The sequence below is a fragment of the Nannospalax galili genome, unplaced genomic scaffold (genome assembly GCF_000622305.1).
Source record: "Nannospalax galili isolate Female #2095 unplaced genomic scaffold, S.galili_v1.0 scaffold227, whole genome shotgun sequence".
Classification (NCBI taxonomy): Eukaryota; Metazoa; Chordata; class Mammalia; order Rodentia; family Spalacidae; genus Nannospalax; species Nannospalax galili.
Genome location: NW_008360303.1, coordinates 10,399,045 through 10,420,637, shown reverse-complemented (window position 1 = coordinate 10,420,637; position 21,593 = coordinate 10,399,045). Strand labels below are relative to the sequence as shown.

Below are 21,593 nucleotides of genomic sequence, written 5' to 3'. Positions count from 1 at the left end.
AGCTTCTAGACATTTGATATATAAATATATGATGCTCAAATTATTCCTTTTCCCTGCCATGTCTTGAGAATCCATCTAGCTTTGAAACCAACAAGAGTGACTCTGGCTGGGCATGGTGGCACACACCTTTAAATCCTAGCACTGGGGAGGCAGAGCAGGGTTATCCCGGTGAGATTGAGTTCCAGGCCAACTGGAGCTACAGGGAGACCCTGTCTCAAAACACAAATAAAGAACTTAAACTGAGTCCTGATTTCTATCAGATGCCACCCACCTTACTAAGTGGTTACCCCATCTCATGCCTCTTTAGCCAAAGTTAACCAGAGCTATTCTGTCTTTGTAATTCATTACAGAAGGAAAAAAACACACATCTGCTTGAATGTCTCCATATACTCACATCCACAAACACATACCTTATTAATTTTTAAAATATTTAAATATTTAGGTACCACACCTTATTTATTTTTAAAATATTTTATTATTTTTATTTTATGTGTATGAGTATATTGTCTACATGTATGTAAGTGTACCAGTGTTGAGCAATGCCCATGGAGGTCGGAAAAGGGCATTGGGTCCCTGGAACTGGAGTTATGGATGGTGAGTTATGGACAGAAGTTGTTAGCCATGATGTGGGTACTGGGAACTGAACCCAGGTTCTCTCAAAGGGCAGCCAGTGCTCTTAACTGCTGAGCCATCTCTCCATCCCCTTCTGCCACTCTTGAATTGTTCCCACACTGGCCTCAAGGACACCAGGACTCTAGTTCTAGGAAGAGTGTCTCAGGAGACAGAGCTTGACCATTCCATTTCAAACTCAGAGACATGAGGTTTTGAGAGGCTGTCACCAGCTCTATTGCCTTTACACAACTCCCTCAAATCTTCTTTGAAGTTTCTAAAGGAACTCAGTGTCTGTTGCTGCATCAGAGATATGGCACTCATCTCCCAGAAAGAGATGCTCAGAAGAATGATTAATCAGTTGAGGTCACTTTGAAGTGGTCAATCATAAAGGCTCCTTCATAAAACCTGACTGCAATGTCTGTTTGGCATTATAGGACTCCTGACCTTTGGGCCTTCAGATCTCATGTCCTAGGCTTTTGTACCATATATTTCTTACATATAGTTGAATAAGAATATTACACATGAAAACCATCTGACTGTTAATTTTATAGAATAATGCATGCAGAAAACTGTGGTAGATGGATTATAGAAATTTTATTTTTGTTAGTAATGTGGTCCAGCTACTATCCATGGATATGGTAAGATTTCTATCAAATTTGTAAAGTATCTGTAACTTCTAATAGAAAAGCTGGAGGTAATGATACACAGTCAGCATCACTTTCCCTGTTCACAGTGTAGACACAGACAAAGTAAGATGGCAGTGGGATCTTCAGGCCTAGATTTCACAGAGAACAAGAACTAGAGTTCTATCCTGGATACCAGAATTAACTCTGTCCACCTTAATCATAGTAAGAAACCTCCACTTGTACTGACAAGTGTGGATATTCTTTGTGTGCCTTTTCCACCTACTGTATTTCTATCAGATAGCAAGGGGAAAGAAGAGCTGTGTTGCCCCATGGTTCCAGAGTGAATGGATGGAGGGTGCTAAGCAGCCACTAAACAGTATGAGCTCGAGCAGACCTAGTCCTTGGTGGACCGTTAGTCATGCTGTGAAATTGAGCCAAGTCTCTTTTGCCCTCTCTCCGTCTCTCCCCATCTTCCTCTTTCCCCACTCCTCTAACTATTTTGCTCTGTTAAATAATCAGATCTTATTCCCATGATATTTATATCCTTAGTGAGATAAGACATGTAAAATAAGAAAGAATGCAATAAAACCCCAAATCCAAGCCTAGATAGTGAGGCCCAGGAGGTCAGAGGGGGATGGAATTTCCAGCTAGGGTAGGAGTATATTATAGACTGTCATATTTTTGTGTTTACTATTATTAGGAATGTCTAAGTAGGATGAAATGGAAGAGAGTCCTCTCTAGACTTTGGGGTTGGCAGGACTAAGTCAGGGAGTCTGTAAGCAAGGGGCATGAAGGATGAATAATGATGAGATGTTTTAGCTGAAATGAAGGGTATGCAGACATGCAGGAAAGAAGTTTTAGTAGCATGGTAGGCCTCTAGCATCCAGGGCCTTGAATATCTTTTATTGTAGCTTCACCTACTTTTAGAAATGGCCAGTTTCATTTGCAATTGAGAGAGGCTAGATGTATACAGTTTAGGGCAGGAACTGTAAGAAGTCTAAGGTTGCAGGCCAGGTGCTGGAAGGGATCACAGAAGAATATGGCAGGGTAACAGACAATCACCCAGAACTGGCGTTGGGATATGGGTGGGAAGGTGTGGGGACTGGAAAGAGTAGGAACAGGTGGCACTTGGAAATGTAATCAGGAGTGAGAGAATAAAATGTGTGTCAGCAGTTAGCAGGCTCCAGCCACTCTGCTCCGGCTTATGGGCCAACTTCCAAGTTCTGGGAGGAAAGGGCAGAATGGAAAGCGAGAAGCTGAGCTTCAGCCGCAGAGGGACCAGGCAGAATTCCAAGCCAGGAGTCAGGCCTGGAACATGGGGCCTGTCTAGCAGAACGGATGACTGGATGCTCCATTCCAGAGTGCTGAGCCAAAGTCTTTTCATTCTTTCTGCTTAAGGTTATGACTGATCTTAGATGTGGCTTTACAGGTGGGAGCAAAGAGGTCCAGCTGTGCAGTGGGGAGGACTCAGAGACTGGGGAAGCAGGCAGGGCACTGCTGGCTAGAGTTTGGGTTTTGTTTGGTAGGCAAAAGGGAAAAGCAGGAAAATTAAAATAGGACATATCTCAATTGGAGTATTTGAGGGAGATTTTAGATTGAGCCTCATGTGGAAAGTGAACTGGAATGAAAAGAATCTTCACTTGTGACACTTTGCCACTCTTCTTCCTAAGTCCTGTCCCACATGTCCATGTCCCTTCATACCTCCTTAAGAAACTGTATCATTAAAATTAATAAACAGTAATTTAAACTGTCAACTTTACCTATCTTTTCTACTTTTTCATATTTTACTTATTATTTATTATTTTTATTTTATGTGTATAAGTGTATTGCCTGAATGTATGTAAATGTACCCATGTTGTGCAGTGCCCTTCGAAGTCAGAAGGTGTCAGAGCCCCTGGAACTGGAGTTATGGACAGTTGTTAGCCACCATGTCGGTGTTGGGAATTGAACTCTGGTCCTCTGTAAGAACAGCCAGTGTTCTTAACCTCTGAGCCATCTCTCCAGTCTGCTTTTTACTTTTTTAATAGGGCTTTTAGAAAAGCTGAACTTACTGAAGTGAACGAAGTTATTTCCCTGGGGTAGAGTTGCTCTAACCCTTTGCACAGTGGGTCTAAGTCTCTTGCTTTCTTTCTCTCCCCAATTTTCATTTATTTATTTATATTTTTTATTACATTTATTTCATGTTTGTGCATGCTTGTGTGTATTTGTATGCTACCACATTAATGTAGAGGTCAGAGGACAACTTGGAGGAGTCAGTACTCTTTCTATTATGTGGGTCCTAGGGATCAAACTCAGGCTATCAGCTTGGCAACAGGCAGCTTTACCTTCTGAGCTACCTCACTGGCCCTTGTTTGTTACTGATCTCTCTCTCTCTCTCTCTCTCTCTCTCTCTCTCTCTCTCTCTCTCTCAATAGGGTCTCATGTATCTCAGCCTGGCCTTGAACTCACTATGTAGCTGAGGATGATCTTGAGCTTCTAATCCTCCTGTCTCTACCTCCCAAGTGTTAGGATTAAAGTCATGTACCACCATGCCTGGTTTATGGGGGATTAAAGTCTAGGTTTTGTGCATACTAGGCAAGCACTCTACCAACTGAGTTACATTCCCAGCCCTCATCATGTCTTTTTAAAAATTATTTGTTTATGTTTATTTGTATGAGTGTTTTGCTTGCCTCGTTGTTTACCTGTGTGTGTATAGTGCCTACGAAGGTCAAAAGAGGGTGAAAGAACCTCCATGTAGGTGCTGGGAGCCGAACCCGGGTCCTCTGGAAGAATAGCAATTACTCTTAACCTCTGAGCTGCCTCTCCAGCCCCATCATGTATTCTTTTTTCTTTTTTTAATTGAAGTTTTGCAATTTTCATTTTCATACAATGTAATTTGATGATATTTAGATCCCCTCCCCTATCTACACCTCCTGTTATTGTCCCTGCCCAACTTAATGAATTCTATTATATAAAAGGCCTATAGAGTCTAATTTGTGTCTCCAAATGTTCTTCAGTGTTGGTCCATCCATTGGAGCCTGGTTAATGAACCAAGAGTCCCGTGCTTGAAAGAGACAGTCTCTGCCCCTCCCAGCAGCCATCTGATGCCACAACTTCCTTAGGTGGGGTTGGAGCTTCTTATCCACTTCCTCATGTCTATGCTGGGATTTTTTTCTGGCTTGAGCTTGCATGGGTGGGACTTGTGCATGCTGTCACCATTACTGTGAGTTCACGAGTAACTAACTTCCCAGCTGTCTGGAAAAGTCTGTTTCCTTATGGTCATCCACCACCTCTGGCTCTTACAGTCTTTCTGACCCCTCTTCCTCAATGACTCCTGAGCCTTGAGAGGAAGAAGTTTGATATAAGTGTCCAATTCAAGGGTAAGTATTCTGTAGCCTCTTGTTCTCTGTAAGTTGACCAGTGGTGGGTTTTTGTGTTAATCACCATCTGTTGAATAAGGAAGCTTCTCTGGTGAGAGTTGAGAGATGCATTAATCTATGAGTATAGTAATAAGTTATTAAGAGTCAGTTTAATACATGGGGCTAGAGAGATGGCTCAGCAGTTAAGAGCACTGGCTGCTCTTGCAGAGGACCTGGGTTTGATGCCCAGCACCCATATGGTTGCTAACAGCCATCTGTAACTCCAGTTCCAGGGGAACCTGATGCCTTCTTCTGACCTCCACAGGCATTGCAAGACACAGTTGCACTTACATACATACAGGCAATGCACTCATACACATAAAATAAAGATAATAAATAAAATATTAAAAAGTGAAAAGAGTCAGTTTGTATTAAACTAAACTAATTAATTATTTACTAGAAAATTAGTATTAGGTTCTCCCCTATGTCCTGTGACCGGGTTAGCCTCAGGTTTCTAAGTCTGATATCAATGTCAAGTATGGGTGCCATCCTAGAAAGCAGACCTTAAATCTAAAGAATGGCTGGTTACTCCCATAATATTTGTGCCACTATTGCACTGGTGGGCATATCTTGCCAGGCCAGGATGATGCTTTTTTTTCCTTCCAGTAGCATGCATATCACCTTCTAGCACTATGAACATTAGCCAGTAGAGATGAGACTCTGAAGTCAGTACCAGCTTGATTTCGCCTTGTTTGTTCTACAGCTCATGTACATAGTGTCTTCAACAACAGAGTCTGACCAGTTCTGGTGTGTAGCCAAAGAGCAGGAGCAATGGGCAGTATTGTTTGAGGGTCTATAGGAACCCTGGTCAACAGCTTCTAGAGAGTGAGTTCATTCCTAGCATTGAGGATTTTTTCTCCATTAGCCTATGATGTCTAATGAATGTCCCCCTGTTATAGGATAACTCCTTTTAATCTCTTTTAATGATGTGTATGTATATACTTTAAGAAACTTCTATAGTGGTAGGTTTCCATATGGCTTTTTCTAAAGCTCCCCCTCTCCCCGACCACATACTCCAGTCATGTCTTTTTAAAATGTAGGTCTTGTCGTGCGGGTTTCCTGAAGGAAGTCTTCCAGTGGTCTGCATTGCCTCAGGGCAACATCTGAGGTCATGGCTCCTAAGCTCTACCATCTGGCTCTTCCCATGACTTTCACAGAGCCCTTCTCATCCTTCAGCTGTGCCAGACACTTTTCAGTCTTAGTTGGGAAACTGCTTTTGTTCTCTTTGGCATCCATGCCTGCATGTTAGTTATCCTTTTTTTTTTTTTTTTTTTTTTTTCCTCAAGTAAATTTTTTTTTTTTTTTTTTTTCTTTTTTTTTTTTTTTTTTTTTTTTTGCCTGAACTGAATTTTCTTCTCTTTTTATCTACTTATTTTTGCTTCTATTATAGTCATGTAGGCTTTAGACATGTCTGTGTTTCTCCTTGATGCTAGGAGCTCAATACTGTGCTGGCTCTATTAGAGCATGTCTTGTGTTGCTGGTAAGGAAAGGTTGCTTAGTTTACTCTTCCTTTAACACATAAGCTCTTTTCTCTTTTCCTATCATTTCCTCTTTTCTTTCCTTTCCCCTTTCCTTTTGCTTTGTTTTCTTTACTTCTGAGATGAGGGGATTTTTATTTCGCCTAAGCTGACCTCAGACTTTTCTCAGCCTGCAGAGTAGCGGAAACTACAGGTGTGCACTACCATGCCCAGATTTAGATAGATTTTCGCGAGCTGGAATTTCGAATGGCTCTCCAAAGCACACCCAGTACCCAGCACCACACTTGGGATGTAGCTGCCTGTGTGACATTGAGTGAACAAATAGGGTGGTCATGCTAGGTAGTGATGTGTCTGAGCCAGGAGAGTGGCCCTGGGAGAAGGATCAGACACTCTGGAAAGAGCCACTAAGAACATAATTCTTCTTGAGTACTGACAACAGTATGGCTGTACCTCTAATTCCTAAAGGGAATGAGGCACTAATGTACTTCATAAGATGCTGTAAATCATGAATAATAGAAATAATAAGCAATCACAAGCATGCTACCATTCAAATGTTCTTAGGAAAAAAGCCTTTTTTTGTTGAAAATATTATGTTTGGGGTCAAACAACGTGGGTTTGAGGCTGTGGTCCAGCATTCTTAAATGTGTTTCAATTTCTCGTATCTTAAAACGGAGATAACAATACTTCTACTTTGGAGAATCACTGTGAAGATTAAGGGTATATATGGAGAAGCACTTTATAAACTGAAAAATAACAGAATGCATTAGTGGGCAGTAGTACAAAAATATTTATGCCTGCAAATAGTGATAATCGTATTGGAAGGACCAAATTCTAGGTAATCATGACTTACCCAGATGATGTTAATCTCAGACAGACTACCCTAACATAGAACATGGGCATTCTTCACTGTGTGAAGTGACTCATGGACTGTCCTGGTGGCACAGTGGCAATGATGTAACTATGATGGGCAGCCTTCCTCCCTCTAGGAGGTCCATGATGACATGTTAGACCCCTAACTTTGCCTCACATCTTTCAGACACCTATCTTTGGCTCATAGCTTTCTCTCTGCTTGAATACTCTCATCTTCCATCCTGCAGAGCATCTATAACCCCCTGCCCTGACACCCTAAAACTCCGTTGAGATTATACATCTCCTTCAGCATGCCTTAGTTGGGTACAATTTCTGTTTCCTTGGAAGGCTCACAGGATTAGTACTTCTCCAATCTTTTTTCCTCCTTCAAAAGAGATGCCGGTATCTGGTCTTTTTCTCCCACTTGCTGATCAGGGATAGTATTGACACCTGAGCATTTCTGAGAACTGAAAGAGGCCCTTCCCTGAAGCCTGGGTTCTTGTCTCAGCCATATTCCATGTGGGATGTGTGAAGGAGCTGTTGTAAGTGGAACACACTGTAACACTGGCTCTGTTAAAGCCCACTCATTCTCTTAGTGGCTTATGTTGTTCATTCCCATGTTTGCCTCCTATATTAGCCAGAGCTCTCTAGAGAAGCAGAGCCAATTCAGAATTTCTAGGATTGGCTCACACAATGAGGGAGGCTGAGAAGTCACAGATATGCCATCTGGAAACAAGAGACCCAGGAAGGAGGTGGTTCAAGTCCCTCTGAGTGCAAAGGCCTGAGACTCAGGGGAGCAGAGGATGTAAATCCCAGTTTGAACTCAAGAGAAGCTATATGGGATGCCTCGGTTCAAGGAATGAGACAGAATAAATGGTACAAATCCCTCCTTCCTCTGTCTTCGTCTTGCTCAGACCCTCAATGGACTGGGTGATGTCCATCTACAGAGGAGAGGAAGGTCTCCTTACTGAGTTCACTGTTTCAAATGCTAATCTCTTTGACATGCTAACCCCCCTCCCATACACACACACACACACACACACACACACACACACACAGAGAGAGAGAAACAATCTTTAATCAAGGTTCTCCTAGACATAGTCAGCCATCAGACCTCCCTTCTTTTAGGTCTAGGACAAGCATGCACAATACAATTCGTGAGCACCCAGTTGAGGCCAAATGGTTATTATCAGATACTTGACAGAGAATTGTGGAATTATGAAAAAGAAAAACATACTTTGTGTTTCCAGGAGACATATATATATATAAAATTAGCAAGCATTCCCCTAATTCACAGGTTCAGTTACCCGTGGTCAGCTGTGGTGTGGAAATATTAGTATTGGTCTTGATTCTATTTTTCTTTTAGTCTTTCTTATTTTGCCTTTATTGTGTCAACTGTTAGAGAGAGAGAGAGAGAGAGAGAGAGAGAGAGAGATTCACACTCTAATACCTAGCTAGTTTTTAAAAAAAAAAAAAGGAAACAATATTGGAGAGACAAGACAGAGGCAGACACACACATGCATACAGGGAAATGAGGGAGTGAGACAGAGAGAGAGAGAGAGAGAGAGAGAGAGAGAGAGAGAGAGAGAGAGATTCACACTCTTTCATTATGCTGTTCTGTTTTATTATTGTTGTTGTTAGTCTCTTCTTGTACCTAAAATTAAACTTTATCATAAGCGCATATGCATAGGAAAAACACAGCACATACAGCTTCCTTATCTGTGACTCCAGACCTCTGCTGGAGATCTGGGAACCAGTATTCTGGGAGGAATACTTACTGTATCTTCTCTTCTAGAGCATTAGTTTGCTCAAGAAGAAAAGATACATTGTTATTTCTTTTTTAGAGAAAATGTACATGTCAACCTTTTGGCACGTTTGTGAACTAACGTTTGTGAACTAGTGGGCCATATCTAGGACTTAAAAAAAATGTATCAGGTGTTCGACATGGAGTTGAAATACTGGGTGTTTTCCTTGCTAGATTTTGGTCTTGTTTTGGTCTATGCTTTTCTAGTCATGTACCAGTCCTCCTTTTTGTTCTGGGAATATTTACATTGTGCAATTGTATTTTGAAGTGTACTGTTTGTTATTTGAAACTGCAGGGCTCACCGTTAAGAAATTGCTAAAGTCTTAGAACATTACATTTTTCCACAGGATTGTAACTATTAAAAAACAAAAACAAATGAACAAAAATATATGTGCATGTTCATGTGCACGTGTGTTTCTGTGTGTGGGGTGGAGGTGGAGGCCAGAAGGCAAGGTGCCATCTTCAGGAGTGCCATCCACTTCCTTTGAGACTGGGTTTCTTACTGGCCTGGAGCTCATCAGGTAGGCTAAACTGGCTGACCTCTACTTGCCCAGCGTTGGGATTACAAGCGCTCACACCACTATAACTGCCATTTTTATGTGGGTTCTGGGGATCAGACTCAGGTTCTTGTGCTTGCAAGGCAGACCTTGCACTGACCAAGCCATCAGGCTAGCACTGCCCCCCAGGATTCTTTTTGATTATGTGATCTAACTCTTGGGCTTTGCCCCGGTTCTATTTTCTCTGCCATTCCTTTCCTTTACTCTTCTGACCAATTGTATCTCATCTGTCAGGTTTCACCTTAGCGATCATTTTCTCTGGGAACTTTTCCCTGAAGGCTATTGGCTTAGCCTGTGCTCTGCAATAGCACCTTTCCTCTTAGAGTTCATTATAACTGACTTGTCTGTTTTCCCTCTAATTCATTAGTACTATGAGACTGGCTCCACATATGTGTGGTAGAAAGTTCTGTGATGCCTAGCAAAGGGTCCACATACAGTGGATACTTAATAAATCTTTAGTGTATGAAAATAAATAGGCAAAGACCAGAATAACTTCAGAATTGGAGCACATCTAAGAAAATCTTGGGATACTATGGTCTACTCTGGCTATGGTTCTCTTACCTCTACTCATTCTGTTCTGGTTAACAGCTATGCTGATTTAGATATGGGTCTGATTGTCTTGACAAGTTAAACAACAACAAAGATTTCTACTTTTTTCTCCCAGAGATAGGCAGTATACTGCTCTCCATGGAATGGTGTCCTTATCTCTTTTAGGAGGTCCAGTTTTGTCCTGGAATTCTTGGACCCTGAACCCAAAGTCAGATTTTCTTTTAGGTGCTTGGGAATGATTCTAGATCTTCTAGATCCTTTGGGGCAGCTTGAGTTTGATTTGTAGAACCAATCAAATTGAAGAGCTTCTCAGGGCAGACCTGATCCCTGCTTTACCTCTGGTTCCTCAGGTGGGAAGACCCAAACCTTAGTCCAAATCAGGCATGTGTGCTAAGATTGCCAGCTGCCTGTCATGGGAATGTTATAAGCTTCAACCAGGGTCATTCCCTGAGGCCCAGGAAACACCAGCCCAGCAGATGGGCAGCTTGACAAGTTATAGGTGAGAAATTCCTTTGAACAATGTTAAACACTGCCTGCCTGGCTATAAAAAAATGTGAAAATGTGTATCACTTATTAGGCTAGAAGGTTTACCATTTTATTGTCATTTTTTTGTTTGCTTTTATATAACTGGGGATTGAACTCAGTGCCTCCCACATTCTTAGGCAAGCACTCTATCACACTGAGTCCAACCCTCCCCCCTTTTGACTTTTTATTTTGAGACAGGGTCTCATTAAGTTGCCCATACTGACATTGCACTTACTCTGTAGCCCATGCAGGCCTTGAACTTATGACACTCCTGTTTTAACCTCCTACATAACTGAATGACAGGCCTGTGCCACCCGGTCCAGCTGAGTACCATCATTTCTTTACTGGGTGTTTCCATTGGTGTATGTTGGAAAGAATCGTTAAATTTTGTGTCTGTGGTTTTGTGCCTACTGCATCAATTCTCCTCTCCCCTATCACACAGATTCACAGAGGCACACGTGCAGAGGCAGACACAGATTCTCTCTCTGTGTGTGTGTCTCTCTCTCTGTCTCTCTCTCTGTCTTCTCCTGGAGGAAAGCATTAAGGAGAGACAAAAGGGGAAGAGCAGGTGGCAGTGAGAACTGTAAGCAGCTTCAAGGAGCAGCAGCTATTCACTCATCTAAAAGAAGTTGAATAAGCCAAGGTAATTCCTCATTATGTCCCTTGCCCCAAGCAAGGCGTGTCTTCATTAGTACACCTTACTCAATTCCTTAAACCAAACAGGATCTGTATGGGTCACTCCGAGCTGATTCTGCAAATTTAGCAGGAGAATAACAAGAGCCAAAGATCTGCCTAAATTTTTTCCTGGCAATGGCAATATATGAGTTTTTTTCTGATTTTTTAACAAAGAAGGCATTGCTGGGCATGGTGGTGCACGCCTTTAATCCTGCAGAAGCACAGGCAGGTGGATCTCTGTGGGATCAAGGCCAACCTGGTCTTCACAGGAGTTCCAGAGCAGCTGGGGATACAGGGAGACACTGTCTCAAAATAACCAAAAAGCAAGCAGGCAAGCAGGCAAGCATTTCCAATTGGCACACAATCCACAATCCACATTCTAAAGTGAGAAAATCGACTTTTTTTTGACATGTTTTGCTGTTTCTCTGTTAGCATATCTGTGGCATAATTTTCTTCAAGTTATATTTCCATTGTATAGGTTTTGTCTTTTCTTTCCACCTTCTCAAAAGCTCTCCATTAAGGCAGAAACTTTCCATTCTTGGTTTCATCCAAAAAACAAATATTTCTGGGAAAACACTATGTTTAAGCTATTCAGCAAGTCTGCTGTTGTGTAACTGACCACACTAAGACTTTCAATTAACTTTGGTTACATTTTATTGAAGAGTGTCATAGAAAAACTGGTGATAACTTTTCAAAACATTTTACATTTACATTCAAAACATTTCTATGTTTTAAAATAGAGAAAACTCTCTAAAAGTCTATGCAGCATCTTGTGACCATGATAGAATGGGAAGCTTATTTGAAATGTTGAAACGTCCGCTGACTGTCCTCTAAGACCCGCGTTAGTGCATCTGAGCTTTGCTTTCAGCGTCACTTTCCAACACTGGCTCTCCCTCGCACACTTTTCTCAGGTTGGTTTGGTTTTTTTCTCAGTGGGGTGCATACTGTGAGATGTTTGGACATTGTGTCCATCTCTTCCACTAAAGGGGGGCTCTTGGAAATGCCTCCTGTGTGCGGATTAACTAACGTTTCTCATCTTCCCCTCTCTTTTCTGTCATCATTCATATTGATCTCTATTATCCCTTCCCTGGAACTGAGCTATTTTTTTTCTCCCAAAGCAGAATCCCTTTCATTTTCTCTTTACCTGCATGTCCCTGTATTCCCAGCATCCTCATCTTAAAACCTTGTAAATTTTTTATTTATTTCGCTTTGCTCTCTCATTTCCTTACGCTCACTGCCTGTCATCAGGTTGAAACATTTATATGCCCATTGCCACTCAGATCCATCTCTGTCTCCAAGCTCTATATTGCCCTCTTGGTGTACGTGCTGTTTATCTGGACAGACATTCTTTCCACAGCTTTCTTTCTGTCCTCTCTCTCCTCATAAGCTAATGTACAGACAAATATTAGAATCATCTAGTTGATATACTATTTAATAATTTCAAATTATCTTTTAAAAAACTTTCAAAATCTTCTCCAGCAAGCTGCTTTGTCTACACACACTTTCCTGGACTATACAGTTCACTTCTGCAGCCAGATCTCATCTCCTTTGAGCACACCGTCCTCTTTACAGATGACCCCTCTCTTTCTCTTTGACTTTGAAAGTAGCGGTGACAGTAGCCTTAATAGAAGCTGTATTATCTGGAAGACATTTTGAGAATATTTTTATTTATTACTTGACAATTTCATATATGTATAAGATGTATCTTAACCATATCTACCCCAACTCCCAACTCCCTCTTCCTACTTCCCCCTGAAAGACTTAATAAAAAAATTAAGTCTTTAACTTAATTTAAAAACTTAAAAAATTTAACTTAACTTAAAAAACTAAGTCTTAAACACTGACATTTGACGATGCAGTTATTCAACTGTGGTTGAGCTACAAGGAGAGAGGACGTCCATGGTGCCATGAGTGCACATGATATGGGTAGTTCACCCAGGTGAGAAGGAAGAAGAGGGTGTCCTCATAGGGAGAATGACATTCGCAAACTCTCAGTGGCAGGAGGAGCCCGATGTGTTCAAGACATCGAAAGCCCGCAAGCAGCTTGAGTGGAGTGGAGAGGAGCTGGAGCTAGACAGGACCAGCCTGAGGTAGGCCACACAGGGGATCGGAAGGATTTAGGCTCTCATCCTTGGCAATGGGGAGCCACTAGAGGGGTTAAGGAATAGGGAGCTGGAGATGGTATTGTGATATGAAAAGATCGCTTTGGCTACTGTGTAGAGGATGGATTGAAGTGGGCAGGAAAATTGAGTGCAGGATTTTTCTAGGTTTGTAGCAATTGAGTAAATGTTGCTTCTTGACTGAACAGTTTGTGGGGATTAAGGCTCTTCCTGTGATCACTGTCTCACAGGATTCTGTCTTCAAGCTACAAAATCTTGAGCCACTTCAAAGAGGGCCTGAGTTTTAATATCACTAGTTTCCTGTAGTTTTTATAATTTTTAAAAACCTAACATATAATACTACTACTAACTATAGACAGTACTGAGTATTAACCATGGTGTTGGATACTGTTCTAAAGGCTTTGGGTAGATTATCTCATAATTCCTACTGTAAGCCAACTACAGAAGTATTTATATTCCTACTTTTTATAGGGTTGGGGGGTTGGAAGTAAAGTGGTGGGGCTAGGTCTCAACTCCAGATGTGGTGGGGCTAGGCCTCAACTCCAGATGTGGTGGGGCTAGGCCTCAACTCCAGACGCCTCCGACTGAAGAGCTCTTTTCTGTACTTCATCACATGAGGCTCACTACTATTGTAATGCCATTCTTATGAAAAATGGAGGTCCTTTTAGCTTTGAAATAAAGATGATCTGGCTAATTGCTCAATAACTCTTTCCAGAATCTTGGTCAAAGGCCCTTCCTGGGGTCAGGTCACTTACTCACCTGTCCTCTGCAGTATTTTATTACGTGTCACAAAACCTGGCATCATGTCTCAGCTGACTGTTGTCTTTTGATCTTTTCGCTCATGTGGAACATGAACCCAGCATTTCTGGCTGGGTTTCCTTTTTTCGTTTTACAGAAATATGTAATTAAATGGGGTATTAATGAGCATCAGCCCCAGGTACATATAGTATTCTAGGGCAATATTTCCTTCTCAGGAGAGCAGTGTCAACAATTCAGGGTAACCATCAACAAATGATAAACCATTAGTTGAAAAATATTTGCTGTCATGACCAAAGGTGCCTCTAGAGGCCTTAGACCTGCCATCTGTTGAATGGTGTTTGTTTATACTTCTTCCTTCTTTCTTTTCTATCCCTTAGGGCAGCCTCCTCATTAATTATAGTAGGTCTGTCTAAATCTGGCTCATAATTTGCTTGCCTAAATAGAAGAACCTATTAGCAGAGCATTGAAAAATTTAACTGATACATTATGTATCTCTGTGATAATTAATAAAGTCAGTTTAGTCTCTCAGAAAATGACAGCAGCTGTCTCTTGTTTCAAAAGTGTTTAAAGGACCATTCATCTTTAACCAAGCATGACTGGATTTTTACCCTTTGCAAAGCAAGGTTGAAAGTTCAAGCAAAAAGTAGGTGAATGGGGCAACCCCAGGGTTTTTATTGTTTTTTATTTGTGGGTTGGTGGTTGAACCCAAGGCCTTGCACATGCTAAGGATACATGCTACAAGTGAGCTATACCCCCTGTCCAACCCTAGTTTTCAAAGCTGGAAACAACTTTAACTGAGTGTTCAGATGACAGTGGGAAACTGAACATGGGAAACTGATTGCTAAGTGACATAGCCTGTAAACCCGAAAACAGGGAGAGGCATTTGTGGGGCTGTCCAGAGGATTAAGTGGCTTGCTTTTTGACAATACTTAGATATTGCTGGAAGAAAAGATTAGGAAGTAATGGATTTATTTGCTTATGTCTTCCTCCAAAATTGTTTTTAGAGCTCTAAAGATAGCTGAACGTAAGCTATTGATAAAATTGTTGTAAAATGGCTATTATTGGCTTCTTTTAAGAATATGCTACTAGTGAATAGGAAAGGCATCCTTTTAGGTAATGGTGGTGGGCAGGTGGAGACAATTGCTACTCAATAATCATAAGGCATAGAAGGGTAATGCTGGCCACCACTTATGTCCCTTTCTTTCCATAGTTATTTCTGTTAATCTGCCCTCCTAGGTCTGCTTTCCTCTAAACTTTTGATCATGCATAGGACATTGTAGTCCAGCACTGAGTGTGAGTATGACAGACCAAGGTCTTGCTATTTTTAACCATCTTCTGTTAATATTGTTGTTGTAGACAAGGTTTTAAAATGACTTCATTGAGGTGTAAGTGACATGGGAAATGCTATTTAATATTTACAATTTGATGAATTTGGGTATCAGTATATAATCATGAAACCGTTACCACCACCAAGGTCATGGACATACACATCTTCTTCCAATGTTTCTCCCTGCTCTATTATTATTATTGCTATTATATAAACATAAGCTCTACTCTCTTAAGCAATTCAAAATATTGAGTACAGTATTCGAAGCCCTGGGTACTGTGCAGAAATTATCTTGTATAACTGAACCTTTATATTCTTTGAGCAGTACCTCCCTAACCCCATCCCCACCTGCATTCTACTCTGCATCTGTGTGTTTGAGTATCTTAGATTACATATAGAAGTGAGACCATTGTCTTTCTGTGTTTGACTTATTTCCCTTAGCATAATATCTTCTAGATCCATCTACGAAGTCATGAATGGCAGGTTGTCTGTCTTTTTAAAACTGGATAATATGAGCTGGAGAGATGGCTTAATGGTTACTAAGCAGCACTTGCTGCTCTTCCAGAGGACTCAAGTTCAGCTCCCAGAACCCACATTGGGTGCCTCACAATCATCTGTAACTTTAGCTCCAGGGAATCTCATGTCCTCTTCAGGCCTCTTTGGGCCCTTGCATACATGTGACATACACATATAGAGATGCACACACACATACACATGCATACAAATAAAATATTTTTTAAAAAATGTAGATAATACTTCATGGCATCACATTTTCTTCCATCTATTGATGGACATCTAGGTTGTATTCACCACCTGGCCATTGTAATAATGCTGCAGTAAGTATGGAAGTACAGGTGTTTCTAGGGATCTTGACTTTCATTCTTATAGATAAAGATGCATAATTGGCATTATTGACTCTTATTATAGATGTACTTTTAATATTTTGAGGAACCACTATACTGCTTTTCTTTCTTTTTTATTTACATAAATAATTTATTGAGATTTCATACATGTATATAAGGTGTTTTGATTAAACCCATGCCCACTACCTCCCCTCCAACTCCTCCCATATCTCTCCATCACTTTTTTCTGATAACTTCATGTATTCTTTCTTCTTCTTTTATTTATTTATTTTATGGGGCTTTTGGCTATGCTAACATTCCCCCCCTCTGAAGAGGTATCCCTAAAATTCCTAAAACCTTTTAAGGATTAGATAAAAAGCTCCCAAATACTTTCAACATTTTTGGCTTTTGGAACAGAGTATGTTGCTAAGAAGCCCAAGGACATTTTGACTTTTAGCCAAGAAACTGGCTACTTTTCTTTGGGGTCTTTTTACCCTAACTGCCTAGCCAATTCCTACCTCCTATTCTTATCACACCATCCTCTGAAGAGGTTACCCAAATTGCCAATAGGGATTCGGGACGCAGACCGCTCTGGCTTCTTCATGCTGAACAGGGACGAAGAGTGAGGCAACTGGAGTACCCCTTCAATGGGCCTATCTAAAAGACTCCCAAATTGCTTAACTTTTATCTCTAGGGGGAAAAGAAAGTTCTTGAATTGTGACTAGGAGATGTGAAGGAGAAGTAAAGGCAAGAGTAATTAGCATTACAAGTTCTAGACAGGGAAGTAGAAAAAAGTCAGAACAGGTCAGTTTTCAAATATTCATATGAGAGTCCATTGGAATTTCTTGACAAGGGCTTCCAAAAACATCCCTCTTTTGGGTTCTTCCTCATTTTTCTTTTGTCTTCTAAGGCTGGACTCTAGAGTGATGGATTCAGGATTTGCTTTCAGGTATTTTGATAGCTGTTGGAGTGGTTAGAATCTGTCAGTTCCCTCTCAAAGGCTTCACCACGTGGAGTCAGGATCTGGGGGCTCTCAGCCAGTCCCCTGCATTCTCAGGCCCTCTGCCCATAGGAGGCCCAAGGGAGGCCAGAACTCGGCACTCTCTGGAGGTCTGTTGAGATCAGAGCCTCTACACCGATGGAGGTCTGAACCCACCATCTCAAGCTGTCTGCTAGGATCTCCCACTATACTACTTTTCATAATGTGGTACCACTTTACATTCTCAACAGTGTACTAGGGTTCCCTTTGCTCAATACTCTCCCTTCCCCCTCTGTCCGTCCCTCTGTCCCTCCCTCCTTCCTTTCCATTAACGGTATGGGCTATCTTTTCATGTGCTCAGGCCTGTTGCCCATTTTTAATTGGGTTATAGCTATTATTTGGCTGTTGAGTTGTAGGAGTTCCTTATCTATTATGGACATTAACTGTTTATTAGACATGCGATTTCAAGTTTTATCCCCCATTCTGTAGGTTGTGCTTCCACTCTGGCTTGTTTCCTGTGCTGCGTAGAAGCGTTTTGGTTTGATGTAGTTCCACCTGTCATCTGTTTTTACTTCTGTTGGACAACAGTTTGGGTTAGCACGGACATCTAACATACTGTCTTCCAAACTATAAATAAATATTTATTTACTATGTCAATAGAAAAAAAAACTATTAAAACTACTGAACAAATTCAGTAAAGTTACAGAACACAAAACCAGAATACAAAATTACTTGTGAATCCTGAGTATTGGGGGGAAAAAAAGGATCAGTGAGAAAATGTGTGCTGAGTTTGGATCCCTGGAACCCATATGAAAAGGCCAGGCATGACATCATGTACTTAGAATCCCAGTATTGGTAGGTGGAGGCAGGAGGATACTGGGGCTCACTGACCAGCCAGTCTATCCAAAACAGTGCGCTTCAGGGTCAGTGAGAGATTGTCTCAAAAAATAAAGTGGAAAAGCGATCAAGGATGACATTCTACTGTCAGCCTCTGGCCAGCACAGGTGGGTGTACCCTTCTTCCCAAGTACACACAAAAGTGTACACCTCTCCCACAAAATCAGTTGTGTTTCTAGACATAACAATCTAAAAATAAAATAAGGAAAACAATCCCAATTACAGTAGTATCAAAAAGAATAAGATATGTAGGAATTAACTTACCAAAAGAGACAAAAGAGGCATACAACAAAAATTACAAGACAGTTAACAAAGTTAACTTGTCCTCTTGGTGGCCTGCTAGATTATAGGTAAAGTAATATGGTTAATAAACTGACTCATAAATGGGTTGCAGGTTTATTCCACACATACTGACTAGTACTTTAATCCAAAAGCCCTGGTAATAAGGTAATATTGATTACACTGTCTAAGGGTGAAATATTTTGAAATAAAATTTAAGAACTCATTTAATTCAACATTTGATTGTTCTGTATCAAAGAAAGCCAGTTTTGTTGTTGTTATCATTTTTGTTTGTTCAGAAAATGATTTGAATAAAAACACACATTTTCAGGTATAAATACAAATAATCCTTTGAATGTAACTTAGAAGACATCATTTCGGATTTCCCCACATTGCAGATACACAACTCCTCATGGAGTCTGGGTCTGTACAGTTTAGGAGGAAGTGCAGTAGGGAGAGAATATATATAGGTTTTATACATATATATATTTTTAATTTTGCAATTTTCATACAATATAATTTGATGGTATTTGATAATATATTTGATGACTTGAAAGAGACTATCTCTCCCCTCCCAGTAGCCATCAGTTGCCAAAATCTTCTTAGGGTGAGTTGGGTTTTCTTATTCATTTCCCCAGGTCTATGCTGGGATTTTTGTCTGGTTTAAACTTTCATGGGACTTGTGCATGCTTTCACCATTGCTGTAAGTTCATAGTAACTGATCAGCCCTCTGGAAAAGTTAATTTCCTTGTGTTTGTTCACCACCTCTGGCTCTTACAGTCTTTCTACCCCCTGTTCCTCAATGATCCCTGAGCCTTGGGAGGCAGAAATTTGATATAGGTGACCTATTCAGGGCTAAGCCTCTTGTTCTCTGCACATTGGCCAGTCATGGGTTTCTGTGTTAATCATCATCTGCTGCATAAGGACACTTCTCTAATGAGAGTTGAGAGATGCATTAATCTATGGGTATAACAATAAGTTAATAGGAGTCAGTTTAATACAATTACTATTTAGTAGAAAACTAGTATCAGGTTCTATGTCTGTGATCTGTCTAGCCTCAGGTTCCTAAGTCTGATATCAATGTCAGGTATGGGCTGCATTCTAGGAACTCGACCTTAAATTCAATTAGAGAATGGTTGGTTACTCCCATAATAGCCATGCCAGTATTGCACTGGTAGGCATATCTTGTCAGGCCAATTGTTTTTATAGTTCACAGAATTCACAGCTGGGTAGGGCTGATGATTATTTTTTTCCTTCAGTAGCTTGCATAACACCTCCCAGCACTATGAATACTAGCCAGTAGAGGTGAGGCTCTGAAGTCAGCACCAGCTTGATTTCTCCTTGTTTCTTCTATAGATCATGTGTGTAGTGTCTTTAGCAATAGAATCAATAGGACCCATCAAGATCTGGAGGAGTCCATTCCTGCTATTGAGGGTTTTTTTTTTGTTGTTGTTGTTAGCCTATGATGTCTAGAAGGCGCACTGTCTTCCTGCTATAGGATAATTCCTTTTAATTCCTCTATTTTTATAATGTATAAGTTTGTACTTTAAGAAGCTTCTGTAGCAGTAGGTTTCCATATGGCTTTTCCTAAAGACCTTTAGTGTTGCTTATCCCTCCCCATACTTCCTCTCCTCTGCCCTCTCTTCCCATTTCCCACTCCATTTAACCCTTCCTACTCTAGAGTTCCCCTTTCCCCCTTCATATCACTGTATTCTACCACCCCTTCCCAGAAGCCCCCTGCCCCGAACCCATAGCCATTTATTAGTTTCTTGACCTCTCTGGATTTTCAGATTGAAACATGCATAGAGAGAATGGAGGTTTCTTTGGCCACTTCCATGTGCTAGATGATTAGCTTATGCTGTTTCATTTAATCCTTTGACACTTTGTGAGGTAGATATTTGCTCCATTTTACAGCCAAGGAAGCTAAGGGGAGGCAAGGGAAATAGTGTCCAAGTTCACTCTTACTCTAAGTTTGGATTTAAACTGGATGCTGTTCACACCAGGTGTCCAGCCCAGAGACTGGTGGAAAGAGATGAGAGGGAGGGGTGAGCTGAAACCTGAGTGGAGCTTGTCAAGTCCAAGCTTCTCCAGAAAGATTCACTAAAGAAAGTGCTTATCTATGAAGGAAAATTTTTCAATAATTCCTAAATTTGTAGCCTGAATTAAGTTAAAGTGGATGGAGAAATTAGTCTCAAGGCCTGTGTACTTGTTCTCAGTACCTCTTGTGGTCTTCTGAATCAAATAGGTCCTCCCAGGGTGGCCTGGGGCCTGAGGAAAGCTTAACCAGCAGGGAGGTAGGGCCACTGCATGCTATCTCTCTGGCTCCTGAGACACTTTGTCCTGATGTGACAGAAGGATCAAGGCTATGTATTTTGTTTTATTTTTAAATCACAGGAACAGGGTTGATAGCAAGGATCCTTTCTACTCAGACATGGAAACCTGCAGCTTCTGGCTGTGTGTAGGGAACTTGATTGAATGACTTGAAGACATTCTCAAGCATGCAAAGATCTCTTTGTTTGCCTTGGTGTGCCTTTGCTGTCATTTCTTCTGTTCTCCTGGGGACATCAGTGCACTTGATTCCCTGACTTTTCAGCTCGTGATCTATTTATTATTGACCAAAGTTCAGTGCTACACCTTAGAGTGGCAATTAGCAAGAGGTCTTTATTGAATTCATTGGAGGTGATTCATGTCAAACATATGAGCCCTAAGCATTTTGTAATGAGCAGAGAGTTCTGGCAGGTGCCAAACTTGATTGTATTGTTATTTATTATCTCTTGCTGTTGATTTATTAAAACTGGATTAAAACAAAAAGCAATGTTATCTGTTATCTCTTGCTGTTGACTTATTAAAACTGGATTAAAACAAAAACTAACGTATTGTCCCAGTAAAGATCCTTTTGTTAAGGATCTGTAGTGTCCTTTAAGGGCTTTCCCTGCAGTAATTATTCCATTGTGTCCCCACAGGGCAGACAGAAGACCATGGCTACTCACAGGGACTCCAGAAACCCTCAGACTCTGGGATGGCCCATGCCACATTCTATTGGGTCCAGCAAACCCTTCCCAGCTTTGTCTCCTCCCATCCAGGGTAGCCAGTGAGGCAGTAACTATGCCCTATCAGAATGGGTGGTAGAGCTGGTGGAGGTGGTACATTCCTGTAATCCCAGCCCGCTGGAGACAGAGGCAGGAGGACCGCCACAGAAGTTCCACAAGTTCTAAGCCTAGCCTTGGTTACATAGCAAGTTTGAGGCTAGTCAGGGCCACATAGCAAGACCCTGACTCAAAAAAGAAAACAAGCAAGCAGACAAATAAACAGGAATGG

The 21,593-nt window shown here is 41.1% G+C and overlaps 1 protein-coding gene across 3 annotated transcripts in view; it reads left to right on the top strand.

Annotated features, from left to right (window-relative positions):
• Positions 1-21,593, top strand: part of Rgl1 (ral guanine nucleotide dissociation stimulator like 1) — a 351,061-nt gene that overhangs the window by 193,288 nt on the left and 136,180 nt on the right. The window lies entirely within an intron of this gene.